General features: G+C 45.2%; 1 protein-coding gene across 3 annotated transcripts in view; it reads right to left on the bottom strand.

The window, feature by feature from the left end:
- Nucleotides 1-23,500, bottom strand: part of NF2 (NF2, moesin-ezrin-radixin like (MERLIN) tumor suppressor) — an 855,245-nt gene that overhangs the window by 105,036 nt on the left and 726,709 nt on the right. The window lies entirely within an intron of this gene.

The raw sequence follows: 23,500 nt of genomic DNA, 5'->3' as shown, positions 1-23,500 counted from the left end.
AATAGTTTTCAAACTAAGCATTTGATGATGTGATTATATATGCGTCACCATATTTCTTTTCAATGTGGGTCTCTGAATCCTCACTAGCCAAACTGAACTGGCTGACATGGCTGAATGACAATGCAGATGAATGAGGACATGCAGCCTTCTTCAGTCTGCTCTTGATCACCAAAACCTGCAGAACCTACACATATGTTTGTTTCTGAGTGAGGGCAGCGCATCTAAAGAGGAGGGTGCTGGCATGGTTCAACATGGGAAGGCGGCGGGTGTCCAAATGTACACAAAGTAAGGGAGGAAGGTGGGGACATTGGACAGTGATGATATGAGGAGGATATAGGAGGGAGCCCCGATTATGCAGAAGCGAGAAGTGAAAGCAAGGAGTGTTGGTGAAACTACCAAATGTTTGGGGATGGGCAAGGCACAACCAAGAGAATAACTGTGTACTGCGTGGGGCGGCTAATATCTTGGAGCACGTTTCAGAGCGTCTGATTTGGAGAGGAGGACCAATTAGCAAACCAGAATCGAGCAGCAAAGTTTTCAGAGCAAGAATCTCACACAAGGATTCAGCAAAAAAACATAGATCAGATTGTACACATACTGTGAATGCATGGCTAAGCAGCAATAACATTAATGGAGCCTAAGGAAGCCGGTGGGCGAAGCCGGCCCCCTCTCAAGGATCCCTAACAAGGATGCATCCTGTCTGGCCCTGTCAGGCCATGTAAGGCTGTCCAGGCTAACAGCAATCGCATCTAATGTATGGCCACCCAGCTTGATAACCCCTAAATTAAAGCTTTGAATAACACTGTGCCTACCTTGCTCATTCACCATTTTCTCCTCCACCTTCCTGTAATCCTGTACGTTCACCCAAGCTGCTGCTCTGTCCCACACCCTGCCTAAACTGCCAGCCAGGACACCTGCAAGCTACAAGCATGCATACACCCCCAAAATGCAGACAGTCCCATGCACCAGCGTCACCAGGCTCTTCCACCTGTCTTCACGGACCTACTGTGCTCATTGCTGGTCCAACTACAATAAGCCCTCTGTGCGTAGCGGCATGTAACAGTTAAAGCATCACCACCCGGCCAGACCAACACAATTCCAGGCGTAGCCGCCTGTTCGCTCCCCCTGATGACCCGCATACTAAGCAGCAGCAGAAAAACACCTTCATCCGGCAACACGCTCACATTAAAACAGCACCATGGCTGCTGCCCACCCAAGCCTACCCGCGTGTCAGGCAGAAATCCACCACAGTCAACTTGCATCCAGCAACGCTACTGTATACACCATTATCTCTACTACACTACCAACACCAACACCAAGCCTACTTGCACCATCCAACCCTACCAGGCCCCTGCCTGCACCTTCCACCCCCACCATTGCCACCATGCCCGCTCTGACTCACAACACTACACCTACACTGCGCCACACAGCCCACCACAGAAAAGGCGCCTGTCTGCCTCGCTCGCCTGGAACCCGCAATCCACCCACTTAAGCCACACCTACCATGTTGCCAGCAACACCCTGCAGGCCAGGCCCACTTCAGCCCAAACTCAGATCACTCAAACCAACCACCGACCTGAAAACTACACACCAGATTCACTCATCATTAGTGGAGCATAAATCAGTGCCTGAACAGTGGCAGGCCACGCACTTGACATTGCGGACCTTCTCACCGCCAACAATTTAGATCTACTAGCCATATCCGAAACATGGCTTCATGCAGCCTCAGGCCCAGCGCTCTCCTTGGAGCTTCCCCAACAATACTCCATTCTTCGGAAAGAAAGAGCTGAAGAAAGAGGGGGTGGGGTTGCTATTATAGCTAAAGACTCCCTAACCATTAGAGAAACTAACACCCACACCATCCATTCAGGAGAAATACTAACGGTCAAACTTACTCTATCACACAGCCACAGCAAGATTCCACCTGATCTACTGGCCCGAGGCCCCCCACTCTCCTTTGAGGACATCTCAGTTATCCTCCCCGCTAATTCTAAAGCCACCTAAAAAATCATAATCCTTGGCGATCTAAATTTAGGATTCAATTACCACATGATTCCAACGCCCTCGCCCTAGCCAACACACTGGATATCGCTGGATTCACACAGAGGATCACAACTCCCACCCTCAACAAAGGCTGGATTCTAGATTGGCTTGCCGACCTAAACTACAGCATCACAATCCTATCCAATATGCCCTGCCACTGTTCAGATCACAATATTGTTACTTTCCAGCTACCTAGACCAAGGCACAGCGGTATTGTCAAAGTTGACCGAAAAAATGTGTCTGTATGAACAAATAGGGCGAATTCGGCCACTACAAAAAAAAATCAAAACCCATTATACCGAAAATGTGGAGCAGGGGTTGCAGGAGTGTCCCCAGCTCCCCATGTTTGGTATTATGGGCTTCGGCGGTTGTGGGGGTGTCCACTGCTTCCAGAACATTGAAAGCGGGGGACAAATAAAAAAAAAAAAAGAAAAAAGGGACCTTGCACCGTCAGCTCCAACACACGTTGAAAGTACAGAACTAGTGCCGCAGAGGTACAGCAGAAGCGCCGATGGCTAGCAGCTGGCGAGAAAGTTAAGTAGGGGAGTAGGGGGATTGATATTGGGCTGCTGGCAGGACAGGGATGTGGGTTGGTTCAATGAAGGTCAAATAGATTTGCAGCAAAATTCTGCTGCAAATATATTGACCTTGGTCAAATAACATATCCGGCACAGCACATCAAGCCTCCCTTGCTGCCAGCTGCACCAACAAGAAGTGCTAGAAACATAACCTCTGAAAATATTCTACCCTTTACCTGAAACCTCTCAGAGGTTATACCTACCAGTGACCCAACCATCTTGGTTAACAACTACAACCAAACCCTGGCTATGGCCATGGACACAGTATCCCCGCTGACTAATCGCAAAGCAAAACCCATTGCCCATATCAACACTTGGTTCAACCCAGACCTGAAAATACTCTGTACCTTGAAATGCACAGCAGAAACCTCTTGGAGAAACAATCCCAATCAGCAAAATAAAGTGCAATTCATTGCCACAACAAAAGCATACAAACTTGCCATCCTCCAAGCAAAAAGCACCACTTACAACGCCAGAATCACCAAAGCCAACTCAAGCACCAGGGAATTTGAATCCCCAGCCAGCACCATCTGCACCAAAGACACCAGTTGGTGCACCAATATACAACACGTCTTAGTGAGCAAAATATTCATGCATCAAGAAAAGATCCAGCATAAAAAAAAAAAACTAAAATTACCCACCACTAATGACACCCCTGACCTGAAACCCCAAATCAATCAGCATAACGTCCCTCTATTTGAGTTTAAGCCTGTCTCCGATAGCGATGTCATTAGAATCAAAGGGTCTAAAGCCTTCAAGATGTTAAGTGGACATCTGCCCCTCAACAATCATCAAAGACTGCGCTGAAGCCCTAGCGCCATTCATATCCTCCCTCAACAATGTCCCATTCTCATCAGGCATTGTGCCACCCAACCGAAAAGATGCCTGGTTACTATCGCTCCTAAAACAGCCTACACTAGTTCCAGGCATCCCGAATAATTAATGCAGCATCACAACTGTACCATTCCTGTTGAAAATACTGGACAGAACAGCCTATCTACAGATCCAACAGCACCTGGAATCCCACAACCTTCTAGGCCTGCGCCAAAAACGCTGGCAAACGAGCCCTCGTCCTATTGCTAGATCTCTCGGCCGTCTGACTTGGTGAACCACCAAATACTATGCCAGCACCTCCACTCGTCAGCCCACTTCTCCCCCGAGGCTACTACCTGGATCTCTTCCTTCCTTTCAAACAGAACAATGAGAGTCTTTTCCACATCTGCCTCAGCTTCTCCTACCCCAGTCACGTGTGGTGTCCCTCAAGGGTCATGCGTGTCACCCACACTATACAACATCTTCACCAAACCACTTTTCAATCTACTCGACAACCAGGGAATCTCATACACAAATTATTCTTACGATACTCAGCTACTCCTACCCCACTGACTCGGATTCGTTCAGATCAGTGTACCAAACTATCCAAGCTTGGATGGCGACACATATGCTCTGTCTCAACGAGGACAAAACTGAGCTGCTCCTGATCATCTCTCCAAACCTCCTAAACAAACTAGACCCGGCATACAAACCGTTCAACATCGACAGCATCACTATCAAGGTCTCCAGTAGCACCAAAACCCTTGGGGTGTACCTCGACTCCATCTGGTCATTCTCCAGGCAAGTCAATGCCATTGCCTCCTCAGCAGCCTACACCACAAAACGTATCTATGCCTGTAGACAGTTCTTCTCCACAGAAAGCTGCCTCACTATCACAAGAGCATTGATAGGCTCCAGGCTGGACTACTGCATAGCCCTATTCACAGGCACCTCTGCTAGTAACCTCAACAAACTTCAGATTATACAGAACAACGCTCTAAGGGCAGCCCTGAACATAGCAAAAAAAGAACACATTTCCCAAGCCAGAAAGAGATGCACACTGGCTGCCAATCCGAGAGCGCATTCGCTTCAAAACACATGGCCATAACCCACAAATGCATCGCAGACTCTGCTCCAAGATACCTTGCATCCAAATTCACTATAACTTCCTTCACCAGACTTACACAATTGTCCCACACGAATTGCCTTAACACCCCAAGATTCCGACTGCAAAGAGCAGGTGGGACCAGCATCCCGGTAATAACCGCCACAATCTGGAACACACTGCCACCATCCTTGAGACTGGACCACTCCTATTGGGCTTTCTGCAAACAGCTCAAAACATTGCTCTTCTCCCAAGAAATCTAGAGGAGATTGATGCACCCCTAATCTCCAAACATGCTTCTTTGCACTTACCCTGCATGACCGTGCTCGGCACCTTTTAAGTCTTGTTAATGTTTGCTAATATTTCAAGTTAATTTCAATGATTGTAACCAGTGCCTTGATGCCTGAGGGCTTAGTGTGTTCTACAAATGCTAAAACAAAATAAATAAATGAGAATACAAATACTGTGAACTGATGAGATTTGCAAAGCCACAGTACTTACTCACTGTAGGGGCAAGCATTGTTTGCACTACAAGCATGCCCTTCTCCAGACTAATGGAAGTACTCTTATTAGAGAATGTATACAAGTCCTTTAGATCATTATAAAATATAACGGTAGGTTCAGAGAACTGGCTGGATACGAGCCCATGGCCACCATCCACCTAGCTTACTGGGTTACCCCTTACTCCAATTCCTTTTCTGTTTGTCCACACTGTAACAAGGTCAGGGACAAGAGCAGAGGGTGACCAATGTGGGATATTTTGACCCACTCAGCTATGCTTCACTACATCAGTTTGCTGCATTGGTGCAAGAAACAGCACAACATGGCCGCACTGACCCCTGTGCACGTCAAGATCTCGAAACTGCGTTTGGCCATGACCAGAAAATGGCTGCACCGCCCTTCCAAAACACATTTCAGGTGGGGTGGAACAGAGTGCTCACTGCAGGAGTATGCTAGTGTGCTCTGCAACATTTTACATGGAGCAAAGGAAAGAAGCCGAATTATTTTGCTGTAAACCCAAAACGCCTCTTTAAAATGTCATCTTTTCAAACTTCAAAGTGCTGTTTGGCACTAAATTCATCAATTCCTCCTAAACCACTATGATCAAAAAGGCCCTGCAGTGCCCAGGGTCATTCTTGAGTCTCAGAGGAACCGGGCCTCATTTGAATGACAGCCCCTATCAAAAGTATCTTTGGAAAAGCAAACCAGGGACTGTGTTTTAATTTTTCACTGGGAAACGCGGCTTTTTCTTTGCAACAAGTATCAAGAATCAGCTGTGCAGAGAAAGAATCTAAACAGATGCACAATACATGTATCCATGCTTCAAACAATTCCAATACTCAAGGGAAGAACTAGAGCTGTCTAAAATGTGTATTTGCTGCAGGTGAAAACCGAATTTAAAGAAATAAGTTTAATGTGCTTTTTCCCGAAAGAAGAGCAAAATCGCCTATTTTTAAAGTATATTATTGTGTAAAGGCTTGATTATTTAAGAATGTAAATTGCTACTGTTAAAAATCCACCTATAAACTGTTTAATTCCATAGGTTTAAAGTAAAGATTTAAAAGGTGAAACTCAAAGCTACACCCAGTCTGAGTTGGTAAACTATACAAAAAATAAAATAAAACCTGCTCTGCCAGTGCTAGCCCTGAGAAAGGGTGACACCTCAACTGTAGGAACAGGAAAAGGCTAATTGCTAGATTGGAGGTTTGAATACCCAGGACAATGGGACTTCCCAGTCAGCATCAGACATTTCTCTTTGCCCCAGGCTGAGACAATAGCAGGCTAAGACTCTCACCTTTCAAGTGGGAGGGGCAGGAAACTTCAGTCAAGGGAGAGGCCCCTCATTGTGCTTCGAAGGACTTGACATTTGCTTACACTTGGGAAAAAGAAAAAAAAACTGGCAAGTGACATTTGGTGTTTAAAAAGCCTCTTTTGCAAGTGACCTTTCAAGACATTTAACTTTGCCACAAGAATAAGGAAAAATCTGAAAGTTGGTAGTTTTAAATCTAATTTTATCCTATTCATTTGAAGACTTGGTAGGACTCAGTACTGTAAAAGGAACAGAAGTTATAAAGAATGACCGATTGCGCGGAAAGTATTAATGTTGCAAACATAACATTGTGTACAAATATCTCAGGGGTAATTGCGCATCTATGTACAAAATTGGGAAATGTTAAGCCAAATCTTTCATAGTTAAAATTGCCAAAATGTAGCAGAAAGACTAAACCAGGTCCCACAGACTTGGGGTTTGGATTGAAATGTGACCCACAAACTATGTAACCTGTGTATCTGATTTTCTCAGAGGTTCAAAATACAGAAATATGTATTTGTGGGAAAGTTAGATTTTTGTTCCAGTGGCCAGGGGAGGTTTCTAGTCATTGTAAAAATCATCCCATAAACATGGCATCCTTTTCTGTCATCCAATAAGTGGAGAGCAAGGCGGAAACTGTGCTCCTGCCCAATCCTAGCATTAGGGGTGTGGACATTAAGCCTGCCCCTGTCATATACTTTAGTGATGTCATTTGGCATGATAAATAAGGGAACCTCACAGCACACACAGAGACTGATTCCTGACTTCTTCCTGATTTTCTGCGTGGCGCCCTGTTCCTGATTTCTCCATCCTTGTTCCGGATTCTTGAATTTCCGTACAAAGCCAAGGCCTCAGCATTGCTGAACTCCTTTTCAGCTAGGCCTCAAAATTCTGAAACAAATCCCAAAACCCAAGGGAAGCATTTTGATCCAGTCTGGCTTGCTACTACTAAATGCATGGCTTCTGCAAACTCGCCATCCCACTGATCCCAGTCTGCAGTAAACCAGAAAGGCCAGTCCAGTGCCGTCCAGGTGACCAAAACCGCCAAGCTGACCCCATCGCGCCAGATGTGCCCTGCTGTCCTTGGTTAGACCCGATCCGTGTGAAGACCAGAACCCTTGACGGTCCAAAATCCTAAATTAAAGTGGACTGTAAGTATTAATAGGAAGCATAGCAAACCATAGCATACCTTGCCTTGCTTTGTTCTATCCCCATCTCTAAACCATCCTATCTTTTTCTTATGAACTTGTAACATTGTCAGAATCCTTATTGCCACCCTGCCTTTGATTCCTTGCGCTAATGTTTACTTCTTGAAATAATTTTGTTTTATGCAATCCTAAACCCTCAATCCTCCCTCGGGTAACCGGACTGGGTCCGCCAGGGCGGGCACGGAGGTGCTGGGGTTGGTTTCGCGGATCAACTCTAGAGCTTACTGTGTTTCAATCTGGTAACCTAGCCTGAATGCCCTAGTGTAGAGCAAAACTATCCTTGTAAAAATTGATTTCCGTTTTCTTTTTTGCGCCTTTATTTTCCAAAAACGCCTCTCATTCAACATTGCATAACTCACTCAATTTAATAGCTAGAGACTGGATTATACCCAAGACCCATAGCTACATCCAAACCTTAAAATCGCCCTCCAAATCAGTGTATTTCACCTGTTTTTCTTAAAAACCGTTTGGTTAATTTTAGGTGGGAATACGCATTTCTGCAAAGTTTTACACGTGTGATTTTTGTTTTGAATTATTTTCAACCTTCCATTTGGATTCAAAGTGTTTACATTTGCTCAAACTATAGCTCACGATTGTTAGCATCTTTCCGATGTTGCTACCTTAGAAATTTGTACTGATTTAAGGAGTTTTGCACACATGTATTGTTTTACCAAGCCATTTCCAAAATGTCATTTTAAAGTGCAAGTGTAATTAGAATTGCTTATATGTGAGTTGAGGAATTTTGCAGGGGAAATCTTAACTTAAATGCCATCTTTCCAAACAAGCACAAAGAGTTCTTTTCTCTGATGTGTTATATTTTGGGTTGCTAAAAGTGAATTTAACTGCCTTACATACCTTCTTATCTGTTATTGCTACCACATTGGTGATTGATGCTTCCTATTACAAAGTATATGTTTGATTTGAATTTTAAACAAATAAAATAAATATTACCTTTAGCAACCAGCCTGATTCCTGGTCCATTGTGACCTATGGTATTTTGAGAAGGGGTGTGATATGAGTGGTATATCACTCAGAATATTGAAACTATAGACATAATAAAATAAGCATTTCAGCTGTGTGCTGCATACTAGGCTGAGTCCAGAGTGTATCGCCTGATTGAAATACTTAACACCAACCAGGGTGTTTTCCAAAGCCAGTCCTAAAACCCGAGGCGAGGGAGTTCAGAGGTCTCCAGTCCATGTCCCTTCTACCTGGGCTTGGTTAAATGTAGGACATACCACTTCTTCTTGGACCATACATGTTGTGCACAATGCTGGCCAGCGTTTTTCTTAGTCCCACTGGAATACAATACCCAGAAATCTTGACGGCGGAGACAAGAGTAAACAACCCAACTGCGAGAGCCAACAGGAACAGGACCGCAGAGCGATCTGCACTGCAAACCTGCAATCAGGAATCCCTACGCTAAGTGGCAGAGAGTGAATGCAGGTGTTGCGGGCCGGTTTTTCAAAACTGTTGGACCCGCATTTGAAGATTACATAAAGGAGAACCTTAAGAACTACTGTGCTCATCGTGTGCCACCATGGCACACTCTGAAAGATGTTGGTTAAGGAGGGACAGACTACTGACTGGCCCGAGGATACAGTCAGACGTCAGGACCAATCGGAGGGCGAGGAGGCCCATAAAAGCCAGCAAACAGGGAAGTGCAGGTTCTTCAGGTGAGGTCAAGGGAAGAGAAGGTGGGCCGAGACACGGGGTGCAGGAAGGACAGCGCAGCGTACCGTTGAGAAAGACTGAGAGCCTATCCAAGGTGAGGTATTGGTTGGTGAGAGAAAGTGGTACCTGGGTGTGAGAATTCATCCATAGTGGGTAGAGTTTGTGAGTTAGTGAGATTAAGTGGGAGTGCAGTGGAGTAAGGGAGCTTGATTGAGAGTGAATGGAGAGTGACGTTAGAAGAAGGATGGGTGGTGTGGAGAGTAGTGGGAGGAGAGAGTAGTGTAAAGTAATGGGGGAGAGAGTAGTAGCAAATAAAGCAGAGAATAGAGAGAACATCAGAGGAACAAAAGAAAGGAAGAAGAGAGACAAGGGTGAGCCAGTGGCAAAAAGAGTGTGGAGGAGAGAATTAGTAAGGAAAGGGATACATAAGCTCAGTGAAAGGAATACCAGGGCATGAGAGGGAAGGACAAGTGGAGCCAGGCTTTTGGGAGGCACCTATTCCAATTGATAATTGTAATTCTTGTGAGACACATGGGTAGGATTTACCTAGGAAATCCCAGAGGGGGCCAGATAAAGTATTTGCCTTTTGGCCATCATGACCAGCCAGTAAGTTACTGACCATGATGCCAGTAAGCTCGGACCATGATGCAGGTGGGTCCAGGCACAGGAGAGGTGTAGAACAAGGAGTAAAGATTCACTATTGTGAGAACGTCTACTTTTTCATCTATGTAGCCCATCTATCTTACTGATCAATGGGTGGCTTACTAAGCATTGCAAAACCATGAGGAGCAAGTAATCAAAGGTCAATGATGTAGAGTCCTGGCTGAATATATTGCGACCACGTCCATGGTCCTACAGAAGTCAGATGGAAGGTAGTGCACCTTTTCCAAAACCTTACGAGTTAATTTGCAGTGCCCGTCTAATGTTCTTCTCTGTTCCTCAATATGTCAATGTAATGTGCCCTCCCTTCATTGTTTTTCCAAATCCAGAACGCCAGTGTGACGATAGAGGGACCCACGCTACTTACTGATTCAGTCAGTCACCTCGACGGTGGGATTGCTTCCACCGCTTTTCCAGAAATGTGAAAATGGTTGTGAACCTCATGTTGGAGGTCACCATAGAAGACTCATTCCTGTGTAGTAAGAGGTCCTTTTCTCAGACACATTGATTGTTGTTCAGCACTGACATTTGCTGTGAATCCAGGCTTGCTGCCGTTAACTAAGGTCACATCCTGTGGAGGGCTGGGCCAATAGTCTACATGCAAATTAGGACCCTAAACAGCCAAAACTCAAGTCTCTTAAGTCAACGTCTTTTTTTCTTGATTGCTGGAATCCTGCATTTCTTGTGTGTCATCTGTGTTTTTGTGCAGCTTTTGAGTCCGTTTATGTTGGCATCACACCTTAGCGTTGTGTATGTGTTCTCTTTGCTTATAGGGGTTGCACTACCTCTAATTGCAAAATTTTAAAAAAAATCTTTACAAAAATGACTATCGTTGTGAGTTTTGAACTGAGCTTTTTGTGTTGCAGCCATGTCACGTTTGTGTTTTCACTGTTTATCAACTAAATGTTTCTTCAAGCTATGCAACAAATTAAGTTCCTGTTTAACACAAATATACTGCTTGGTGATTCAGTTATGAAGTATATTTACCGTTATGGATTGCAGTCTTCTTTTTTGTGTACAGTTATGCAATATTTCCTTCTACATGTCACTGTTTGTAATGATTGTTTGAAAATGCTTCTTTAGCAGGGGGCACTTTTCATTTGCTTAGTGAATATATTGCTCAACATGGCTTTGCTAGCACAATACGGTGGATTTCTTTCTCCCTCCCTACTTTCACTTCTGATCTCGCCAGACATAACTCTTCATGTCTGTACGAGATACATCACTGAATGGTACTTGGATGTCTGACGCAAAACTCTTCACCCCATTTCCTTCCCTCACCCATCTCTGTTCTAAATAACTTGTTCTCCCTCTCATCAAAGGCACATCTCTGGGTAATCTTTGACAGAGACCACAACATTCATCACTATCATTGCTACTTGTATGGGTACTTAATATGAGAAAAATATATGCCCTCACTTACAATTCAGTTAAAGCTCTTCTATTCACCCTGGTACTTAGTCATATTGTCTGTTGTGCTTGTATACTCCTGGCCAGGACCCTTTACTCAATGTCACCCCTCAACAAAGGTCTTAACTTCTCCATCCACACACCGTTTAATTTCCTTGGCTCCTCGCCCAACTCCAAACACCAACTCCACGCAGGTTCTCCTGCTTCTCTCCTCACTGTATACTTCAGTCCACTACCTTTCTTAATCTCTCCATTCCACGAACACCCAACACCTTCCCTCGCTTTCTTCTTCTCCCTCCTTGCTCCCCTCCACTGGAACTCCTACTGCAACACTTAAAGACTGCCCTACCATTAATACCTAAATCTGCACTGAAGCTCCATCTCTTCAGCCTGGAAAGAGCACCATCTACCTCCTTTCACATTTCCCTCAATTCCACTGTATGTACCTCAATGTAAATATACTGTCCTATTCATACAAATGTAATGTGTCTTGTCCCATCCATGGTTTCTGGCTCCCAATTCAGGATTCGAATTTGCTGATATTTAAGTGTTTCTGGGCAGAACACTTTGTTACCTCAAACTCAATAAATACAATCAAGTAAATAGTTGATCAAAAGCATCAAGTGTCTCCCAAGTGTTGCTTTGAGAATCAAAGAACATGCATGTGAAGGAGTGTATGAGCAAAATCTACAAGATCCCACAAACCAGCTTCCTATTCCTTCTTCTGACAGTGAGTGTTTAGATACACATGAATCTAGTGATGTTCACCCCTTAACCAAAGAAGGGGCGAGCGACCATGTATTAACCAAAAATATACATATTTTAATGTTTACCAAAAGCATCACAATTTACAATACATTTCTATAAAATCAACATCATGACCAAGAATCCTTCTAAAAAGCACATATACATTTAACACATATACATTTGACATATATGGCAGAGAAAAATGACACTTCAGGAACTTGCTATGCCTTAGTGGAGAGTTCATCAATATCTCTGTCACCTCTGTTGTTAATACTGCCCTTCTCATTTGATATGGGCAAACACAGGTGTATATGTGCTTTTTAGAAGGATTCTTGATCATGATGTTGATTACATGGTCGCTCGCCCCCGATACCTGAGGAGTGTATGAGCAGCAATAGCCTCAGGCAGATTAAACCTTGTGGTATAACAGTTCACAATAATGTTAATAACCAAACTATCAATAAAAGCCTCAAGTGAAGCTGCCCGAGTTCATAGAAGAGCAATGACCATACCCAAAGAAATTAAGGAAGTACAGATTTAGTTGAAATGTCAAAGCTGGATGAGACCTATGAATAAAAATCAAGGATACTAACCGATGCCTAGAACGGTAACCTGTTGCTTCCACCAACCAATTTCAGAGGAAGGGATAAAGATAGATAAGCTGGCCGCTCAAAGTAAAGTCTTCCACCAAGTCATGATCTTGGTGATGGTGTTGGGTTCCAAGCTCAAGCTGAATGAGCACCATGTACTAGCAGAGTACCCCTCCAGCTGCCAACTTTGACGTCAGCGCTTAAAAATGTTCAGGGAATTGGTGAACTAAGAACCATATTGTTGTGATTAAACTAGTTGGCTCTCTTTCCTTTAAGAAGTTTAACTGAACATCAAGTTTTGGGAGTTTGATCTTTAGTTTGAGGATACTTCCAAACTCCATTGTTATGGTCTCCAGATTCTCCCCTTGTTTAAAGAATGCATCACCAGACCTGTAACCCCTCTGACTGGGGAATTACTAGGATACCCAGATTGGACAGCAGAAAGAAAAAAAGCATTAAATATGCTTGTTCCGTGAGGTATATCCCTGCACGAGTATCGGGTGGAAGTCCAGACCTAGGTCCCATCATAACCCCTTCTTACAAGCTTGCCGAATCCAGAAGCAGACCGAAGGGAACATTGCGTGGTGTAACCGCACGCAGAGGGCTCTGGTGAAGCAGACAGACGGTGGACCTTCCGCATAACGCTGCGTCAGAAAAAACATGACAACGTGATAGGTTCCTTTTTTCACATTTTACAGACTGCTTACGGAGCACGACCAAGCAAGGAGGGGCTTTCCTCTGATGTGGGTGGTGTTCTGCGTCTACCGCCACAGAGCCTATTTAAGGGGCTACCACAAGGTACACATTGTTCTTGCAACGGTCTTGGGTGCTTCAATAAATGGGGGAACTTTAGAGACCTGCTGTATAGCCCCTTTAGGTACTTTGATTAGGTAATTAGGGATTACAGCGTGTTGCTTTTCCAGGAAATACTGCTGACTTATACCAAGACAGGGAGTCTGTACACACAGTAAGACATTTCCTCCAGGAGCCTAGAATATTCTTATTTCTGTCCTAGGCTTTCCTTGTTCCATTTCCTTTTGCCCTCCTTAAAGCAGCTCCTGGCCTCTGCTCAACCATTCAGGGGGTGTGCCCATAGCACTCCCGCCTGGAAGGAATTGTTTCTCTGAGTTGCATAAAATCAGCCAGAGGGGCTTTTTCCTTAAAGGTTTGATGTGCATTGTCCCCAGGGTTCCTGAGAGAATTCTGCATTACTGTATAAGCTTGAGGAAGCTGACAATCTCCTTGTTTCCAGAAATGATGGTCAGGATTTCTCTGTGGGTAAAAACAGTGTTCTAACTGGGATTCTGTTTCAGATCAAGACATCATGCAATTTACCCAGCACAGCCTTGCAGAATGAATAGAGGGCCAGCCTGGTCTGATTTGGGTGTGTGTGACCCACATTTCTAAAAACAATACAGACCTGATCCCAGAGAGGGAGGTGGCATCTGCTGTTAGAGCCTCCCCTTTCCAGAGTTTGCCCTAAAGAAGGTTCCTGTACCATATGATGTAAGAGCCCCAAGTGCAAAGTATTATGTGGCAGATGGGCCCACTCTCTCTGCTAGAGCGGGGGGGGGAGAGGTAGGGGGGGGTCTCCTCCTGTTTCTATCAAAAGACAGCTAATGGATCGAATGCCTGTGACCCACCAGGAAAGACACCCAAAAGAATGTCCTGGGTTAGCCAGTGGAAACCCTCTGGAAGAATTATGGCTCCCGGGGTGCAAAGGAGCAAATGGCTGGACACATTTAATATCAGGTGTGAATAGCCTGCCATATCTAATGCCCTAGGCCATCCCGCTCTGGGTCACTCACAGGTGGTCAAAAGCGGCTTTGTGCAACTTTTTCCCTCTGAATGCCAGTCTGTTATAGGTCCACCCACAGGGATCTTCTGAAAGAGTGTCCCCCTAACTCCTTTAGGATAGGACCCACATGCAGCTGAGACTGCCCTAAGACCAATACCACTCAGTGGGAACCACCTACTAAGGTCTAGAGGTGGCTGGACGTTCCCCCTACATGAGAAGGAATACCTCCCCCAGGGACAGTATGAATCCCTTGAGCTGGACGTTTTCTTTTTTTCTTGTATGGTATTTATTCCAGGTTGGGGTGTCAGGTCGGCTAGAAATGCTGAGCATATGAACAATACAGGAGACAAAGGCAGTCTCAGAATGGAGTGCGTTTACAATAGTTTGAGTTGTAATTTGGGAATGTGTAGCCAAGTGATGAGGGTCAAGTCATTAATTGGGAAACCTGGGGCATGCACTAGAAATAGATGTAGTAAGTGCACATAGTGTAGGTCAAGTGCCACAATATATATTATACAGACACACAATTCCACCAGAACATATGTGGCGAAGAAACCACATTGGCTGCACCGCATTGACCTGGGTAGGTTATCCTCAGGCCCACAACAACTGTTTGCAGTAAGAGCATATCCCCCGGCACAGACCAAACCCTTCGGGATATAAAAACCAGCAAATAATTAATGTCCCATAATTCCCCTTAAACAAAACCAAAACCCATACTAACACCTATTTGATATCCAAAGTGGCAGCAGGAATCCCAGGCCTCAGCCGTACCCTTAATGGACACAGACACAGATGGAGCCCCACTTCCTTCCCACCCTTGCGGGTAAACTGGGGAGGGGAGAACTCACGTTTTCCCCCACAGTTGCCAGCACAAGGGAGATAGGATCCCCTGCAGCTTCAGTTAAAAGCAAGGGAAAGGATGCCAGCACAGCACCAAACAAAGGAGAAACGTGTTTTCAAACTCCCACCATCCATAGGAGTAATGCTTAATACATACTCTGAGCCATATGACACAGGATGACACCAAAACGAAATTCAGAGAAGGGAAGAACCCCAGCCGGCGACACGTGAACAAACTAGCAGCTCCTTTGCAGCAGCAACAACAAACACAGGCTGAGGTGGGATCCAAGTTGGTGCCTCCCCTAGTTAAAGACTTCCCCCATAAACGCAAAACTACAAAGCAACCCTGTCATGGAGCATGCCCAGAGTGGGTATGCAACCCCTCTGGCCAATCAGCGGGAAGAGATTCAACCCAAGCACTATATAAGGGCCAGCTCCCATGACAAGAGTGGAAGGGAGTTTTGTGGTACAGAGAATGGGAGTTGTGGTGTTCAAGAGGAAGAAGCTTACTGGAGCAGAGAGGAAGGTTGCTGGGCTGGCTGGTGTGGAGACCATATTGTAAGGCCCAAAGAGGAGAAGAAAACAGCGGGACTGGCTGTAAGACCCACAGTTGAACTGATTTCAAGACCCAAAGAGGAGGTAAAGACAAAGGCTCTCACCAAGGGGAAGACCGAACAGGTCAGACAAGGTGAAGAGGGAGGTGCTGGTCAAGGGGAAGGAGGAGCAGGAAAAGGGCAGATGCTGTGACAAGAAAAAGAAGAAGGGTCAGAGGCCCTGACGATTGACCCGAGCACTTAATCCCTAAGTGCAGACTAGTGAGCAGGGCACCATATCCCTGAGAAAAAAAACAAGGATGAGGTAAAGAAATAAACAGATCCTCTGGGGACTATCCGAGGAAAGAAGCACCTACAGTGTCCTTGTAAAGGGTCAGGGAACACTAAAAAGATCCTGACACTTTAAATAAAAAGCATACACTTCAATATCCTTGTTGATTTATTTGTTACAACTTGTAAAACATGAGTTGGGAAGCGTGGCCAGGATGGACAGGAGTTGCACCCTCACAGAATGTGGCAAAAATATGATTTATGTTTTGGAATAGTTCAGCATCAGGCAGCATAATGCCAAGCAGGGACGATAACTGAGGCAGCTAGTGATGTTTTGAGCAGTGGGGGAGGTGAAGGATGGAAAGGAGATGATGATTTGCGAGTCATTTGCAAAGGTGGTAGTGAAAGCCAAAGGAGAAGGTAAGCTTTCCCAAGGGTCTGGCATACACTGAAGAGGAGCGAGTCAAGGACGAATCGTTGGGGGACACCCACAAAAATGGATGTGGAAGAGAACTTGTTAAGAGTTCCAGGAAATGGAGAATCAGTGATTAAAGAGGTATGCCATCTGCCACCAGTGCTTTTGAAGCCTATGGAGGCGAGGTCTTGGAGAAGGGGGGTTATGCTTCACAGTGTCGAAGGCTGTGGAGAGATTGAGAAGGATTAAAAAGGAGGAGAGTGGTGGTCTGCGGTTAGAAAGTTGGAGACATGTGTGAGTGCAGTTTCGCTGGACTGTTTACTCCTCAATCCAGCTCATAAGGGTTTCTAAATAGAGCGGTATTCAAGGTGACTGACTATGCAGTTGAAGACTATTCACTTGAGAATTTTGAAGGGGTGGGGTTGAAGAAACAGGTCTGTAGAAGGAGGTGCTGTTGGGGGTTCAGAAGGTTTCTTTTTTTAAAGAATGGGGATGACTGGCTGTTTTATATCAGGCAGAGAAAATGCCAGTGGTGGGGGGGAGGTTGAAGAGGGAGGAGTGGTGCGAGGGAGTAACAGGAGTGAGTTCTTTAATAGTTTGAAAAAGTGGAAAGGGGTTGATAGGCACACAGGATGGATTAGCCGAGTGGAGGTCTGATAGGAATGTGGTGGGAGAAGTGGGGTTGAAGTGGGAGAGAAATGAAAGGGAGACAGCGATAGGAGGTTGAGAGAAGCGTAGAAGGTGAGAGATATAAAGGTTTGAAAGATATCACATATCTGACATTTTGGAAGAGAAGTGGGAGGCTAAGTTGTTAACTAAGCGAACAGGGAGGTTTTGTTTGGGGGGTGCGGGTGTGATTGTTTTTAGGAGGAGAGTGCCTAGCCTTGAAGTTCATTGGGAGCTTACGAGGGTGTTAGCAGACAGATGATAGGAGGTCACTGTAGTATTATGATTTGGCAGAGTCCAGGGCAGTAATAAGGGTAAGAAGGGAGTCTTAGTAAGCAGCAAGGACACCAACTGAAAAGTTGAAGGAGCATGGATGTCCAGGTAATGTTTGGGCGAGGGCATAGGTGGGTAAATGAGCAAGAAGGGTAGTGAGAATCAAAAGGAGCTGGCAAGTGTGGTAGTAAACTCAGTGAAGACCAGTTCAATAGACTGGACAAGAGGATGGGAGAGGACTTGCCTTGGTGCGGGTATGGAGCCAAAGGTCAGGTTTGAACTTCCTCCTAATGATAAGCAGACAGGGGTGCATGTAAACAGGGAAGCAACATGGTGAAGTGAATGGATGAATAATCAGTGGGAGACAGGTTGATAGAGAGGGCACACGAGTAAAAGGAAGGTAGGAAAAGGAGATCATTGCAATTTCCGCCAGTGTGAGGTTATAAAGTCTTAGAAGGGAGTGATAAGACAGAGTGTAGTCAAACTATTGCATTGAGGAGGCTGCTGGTCACATGACCAGGACCTGCTACTCAGTTGCTCTGTCCACCACCAGTTTTCGTGCCTTCCAGACAGCTGCTTAAGGTCTCCAGGCCAACTCAAAGCAAACAGCATTAAGGAAATTGCTGGCCACGTGACCAGGCCCTGGCACTTAGTTGCTTTGTCCACCACCGGTTTTGCACTTTCCAGGCAGCCTCTTTTCCTTTGCAGTTGATGAGCAAGTGCAAGTGGAGTTTGGTCAGGTGACCCAAGCCCCACACACCTACTTAGCCCTGCCCCTTCATTTCCTTTCTTAACTCTTAGATCAAGGGCGTCTTTCACCTACATGTCCAAAGCTAAAAGGCAGACGAAGAAAAGGGCAATACCCGTTTGGACCTGTTCGGACCGGGAGGACCCAAGACCAGATCTTCTGCTCCTCTAACATCTGGTAAGTTGCCTCAAATATGTGTTTTACTCCTCTCTTCCAACAACCCATTGCCTTCCATCACCATACATTGCTAACCACGCCGCCCACCAGCAACATCATGAAACCTGAATGATATCCACCTTGACAGACATCCTAGATGTCCTCCTCACTGATGGCTACAGAATTCTACAACAAGACCCTCCAACTAGATTGGCAGAAGCCTTGCCATCTTTCGAAAGGCATCATGACCATGCACCCAACTTGACTTCACCACCATTGGCTTTTTTGAAAACCTTTCCTGCCACTTCCGCTCTTCCCAATGGACACAGTCACTTCTCACCTCATCTACAGACCACCCAAGCCAAACAACGCCTTAATCTAAGACTTTACGGACCTCGTCACCATCATGTCTCTCAAGCATGCCAGCATCTTCTTCACGACTTCAACATCCCTGGCAACCCAGCAACCAAGTCAATGAAGGAAGATCTCCACTGCCTACTCGACACTCTGAACCTGAAACAGCACACAAAAGACAACCCAGAGGAAAGATAATGTCCTCGACCTCATCATCACAGCCGGGTCTCCTTGACCCCTCAGCAGCATTTGGCAGAGTACACCACCAGACACTTACTGACAATCTATATCACTGTATGAGGGATCAGCGAGTTCGTCCTGAACAGATTACAATCGTACCTTGCTAACCGCTGCCAGTTTGTACAAATTGATTCATCCAGATCACCGACTCAACCCATCACGTGTGGAGTCCATCCATCCATCCTCTCCCCCGTGATCTCCACAGTTCTACCCCAAGATATCCTCCATCGAAGGCATCCAGAGGCTCAAAGCTTGCCTCTACTAGATCGAGGCACGGATGTCCAGTACTTACCTGAAGCTCAACCCCTCCAATACTAAATTCCTGCTCCTGACCAACACCAAACACTCCGACATCCAGGTCTGGCTCTCTTCTCTGCCAGGGCAGCAAGGAAAGAACCAAAAGACAGGCCTTTTCTGTCTACACCCCAAGACTCTGGAACCTCCTCCCCATCAACATCAGATGCACCCCCTTGCTTCTACAGTTCAGGAAGGAGCTCAAGACCCTCCTCTTCATGGAATGGCTCCTCCCTAACACCTAGGTCCACATAGCCTCCTCTTCCCACTGTTTTCTCTCCTGATTGCTTGTAGATCCTTTGCTGACAAATTGCCTACCTTCCCCCTCCCCGGTTAGTGCCTCACTGCCTTGTTTCTCTGCTCCCCTCACCATGGTGTTCTCCAGTGATGTTAAATCACTCTGCTGCTTCTCAGAGCTAGGACTGTACTCAATAAATACCCTAATAATAACAACAAACTAATGATTCTCAGGTGTTCTGGGAGAAAGCTTGGGTCGCTCATCATGAACCAGGGAACGTTGGTTAGAGCAGTAGCCTAAGTCGGAGAAGAAAAGATTAGAGGTGCCTGGTGCACAATAGAGGAGGATGATAGGGGTGGGGAGCAAGGAGTTGGAGAGTTATGTATTCCAAGGGGGAGGGGATAACGTCTGATAGGGGGAAATGGGGCAGATGGCTTGATTTTTCTCATCAGGAGGCCAATGCCACCACCTTTTTTTATTGGTCAAGGTGAGTGAGAAAAGGTAGCAAAGTCAATCTGTAGTACAGCAAGGGGTGCTGTATCGTGGATGTGTCCAAGTTTCAAGGATTCCATTGAGGGGACCACAGTATGCACTGAAATGTAAGATATCATCTAGTGCACACATAAATGACTGTCTAGTTTAAGACACATTGTAAATTCAACTGTTTCACATAGAAGCCTTTGAGGAAGGATGAAGAGGTTATACATGTAATTTAATGTTGTTTTCGGATGAATGTTTGCAGGAATTTTGAGGTTGGACAGTGGTTCATTTGGTGGTGTTTTTTTGTATAATCGCACTTTCTCAAATGTTCTCACTGCATTTTTGGGATAGCAATAATCTCAATTCCGTCAGCTATACAGTAGGAGCACTTAAGTAAACAACACTATAAAAAGGCACTAAAAGACCTATTTTTACCTTTACTGAACATCCTCAAAGTAAAGGAAAGGAAAGGAATTTCTCAAACAACTAGGTCAGTCGGGCCCCTCACAGGATGGCCCCGTGCAACAGTTGCCAGAGTGGATGCCCCTCTGATAGAGCTCTTGTACCTTGCCTATTTTATTAACGAAGGTGCTCGACAGTCAAGAGTGAATGTCCAAAACAAGTCTGTCCACTGTCCTAATCTAACCTATATTACCCTACCACTAATATAATTAACTAACGCTAGAGAACGACTCCCTTCTCCTGGGTGCTCTGTTTCTTCAAAGGGGGTTTCTTGATTATATTGTTCTACTCAATAGTCCATATGTAAATAGACTCTGCTTATACTTTCGACCAAGTTCTGCAGTTCTTTTAGGGGACTGGTAGCTTACGTTTCCTCTTTGTTAGAGATTATCTTTGTTCTGTTAAAGATCCTTCTCCCTCGCTCTCTCTCTCTTGTAGGACTCCAGACCCCCGTGTACATGGTTCTCCTCTCGGAAATGTTGGTGGCTCAACTCCCAATTATAGTTCACCTCTTCCTGGCGTGCACTTTCATGTATTATATTTATCGTCCTGACCTAACGGGTCTTGACTCCCCAAATGTCTCTAGTTTCTGTTCCTTATCTTGGGGTTATGGGTTGACCTTTCCCTTTTCCCAGGGCAATAAGATTCCAACTCTATTTCTCTCCTACTCTCTCCTTTGTTTGTTCCTTTCAATCTCATTAATATAGTCTGGACGTAATAAGATTCCAATTCTATTTGTCTTCCCTTCTGTGGGTTTCCTGTTCCTGAGGCGTTAAGCTTTTCATTCTATTTCTGTTCCACTCTGTGGGGTTTGGGTTTCTCCTTGTCTTATTAACACAGATCAGGTTAAATAGGATTGCAATTCTATTTCTCTCCCCATCTGTGGTTTTCCTGTATCTCTTTATCTCATTACTACAGAACCGATTCATCTGATTGTTTGCAATTCTTTTCACATTTGTGCTGGGATGAGTTTCGCTTAACTTATACTGAGTCCCTTTTAACGTTCTGGTATTCCCATACCCCATATCACCTTCTGCCTTCAAGAGTAACATTGTCGATACCTGTAGGACTTTGGACTCTCTCTCGGATTCCTGGTAGTTCTGCGGTTCCCATTCTGCCACGTCTGTTTCGTATGTGTCCCGCTCTCGCCTTGTGAATAGAACTGTTGCCAGGACTTGCTTTAAAGTTGCTTCCTCCCACTAGTGGTGTCGGAGTCGTTGTGTGGGCCGGCTGCCCACCACGATTGCTGCGTGGTCATGCCACCACTGATGGTTCAAACTTGTTTGGATTTCCTCCATTCTCGCACGCCAGTATCCCAGCGGGTCTAATTCCGCATTGGCGCTGCTCTGGCTTATGCAGACTCCATGTTCTGCAAATGCTCCGCCACCTTCCGCTCTGTTACGTACAGGGGGAATCCCCTGGTCATCTCGGCTTATCGCATCCTCTCGCTGGTTCTTTGGTTTCTCATTCCTTTTCAGCATCCCCTGCACAGTCCATTATAGGCTCCAATTTAAAAGTATATTCTCGGTTTCTTGTTGTTGATAATATAGGTTCACTTTGTCGTCATGAAACTGATAACGTTCTGGTGTAATAGGTTAAGTCTATATAAGGCATCAGAGAGTTCCTCTTGGGAACAGGAGACCTTGTCCGCAAAGGGGGGAGTCTCTCCAGGTCAGGTCCCATTTGCCTTTAACCCTAGGGAGGGTGTTTTGTGAAGCAGGCTCCCCTCCCCAGCCTCAGAGCGTGTGGGGGGCTCCCCCTTGGGGAGAAGGGACGAGTTCTCTCAATTCGTCACATTCCAAGAAAAGGGCATACATGGGGGCACTCATGTGTTCTGCAAATCTGTGAATTAAGAGGAGAGGGAGAATTGAAGTCAGGGAAAACTAGCATGCATACTGGAGGAAGTGGTTTGGGCGCCAGTAAGTTTGCATGTGCACGTTCCAGCTTCCAAACTGAAAATGTGCCCTGGTATACCCTCATATTGAAGGAGCGTCACTATCTTGGTGTGGGCTAAGGAATAGAAATAAGGTATCTAATTCACAGGAAAACACCTTTTATTCTTCCAGCAATAGAATACCAAGATTTGTCCTTCTCGCCCATGAGCACTAGGATCGATTAACAGAGATAAGGGCATCTGCCCTTTCATCAGCCTTCAGTGGTTTCTGAAGAGACTTTGAGAGCTACCAGTGATTTTGTGGCTATTTCAGGCTCACCGCACAGTGCTTTTCCACTATCTTAGAAAGTCCCATTATGTGTTCCATAAGGGCAGAAACCACAGACAGACTGAAGAAAACTACCATCTCTCTGGTAACATGGAATCAGACCCTGGGAGAAAAATGCGTTATGCACAAGTCACAATTTCCGGACTTCTACAAATTCATGTCCAGTGCATGATACTTGAGACTTTGTTTTTGCATCCACTCTGCAATCACCCACGTGTCATCTGCAGCAGTCTTGCCCAAATGTGCTAATGAGTTCCAAGTACCAGTGAAGGGCATTTCCAACGAAGTCAACATCTGGGGGCACGGGACTCCATAGAAAATGTTGCTAAGGAGTTCAAAAAAGAGGAAATGAAGCAAGCAGTGCACAAAGATAATGTCTTCATCTGAAGCACTAGAACCAGGGTGCATACCCCAGTTAATTTTGCTCCTCGACAGCCCAAGCAGTATTTCGAGCAAATTTAACACCAAACTGATGCTGTTTCGAAATATATAAGGTTAGCTGCTGTGCCTAACCCCACAGTAGGATGCTGTAAACAAGGGTGGTCGGCCAAAATCTCTTTTTTTAATTATATATTTATCTTGGGGTCCGGGATTAAAAAAAATGGTAAAAAAAAAATAAAAAATAAAAAAGGGGGGGTTGGGGAGGAACCCCCCCATTTCGAATAAAAAACGTCATTAAAAATAAATGCGACTTTTTTTTCGGCCTTTTTTTTCGAGATTTTTTTTTTTTGGTCTTATGACCATAAACCGTAAACAAGATATGCAAAGCTAGGCACTGCCATCTGCGAGGCAATAGCTGAAGAAGGCTGTCAACTAGACACAACGAGGTGACCGTATTCTGCGAGTCAT

The sequence above is a fragment of the Ambystoma mexicanum genome, chromosome 10 (assembly GCF_040938575.1).
Source record: "Ambystoma mexicanum isolate Mex_15411 chromosome 10, UKY_AmexF1_1, whole genome shotgun sequence".
Lineage (NCBI taxonomy): Eukaryota > Metazoa > Chordata > Amphibia > Caudata > Ambystomatidae > Ambystoma > Ambystoma mexicanum.
Note: the sequence above shows the minus strand (reverse complement) of the source record. Positions and strands in the feature narration are given on the sequence as shown.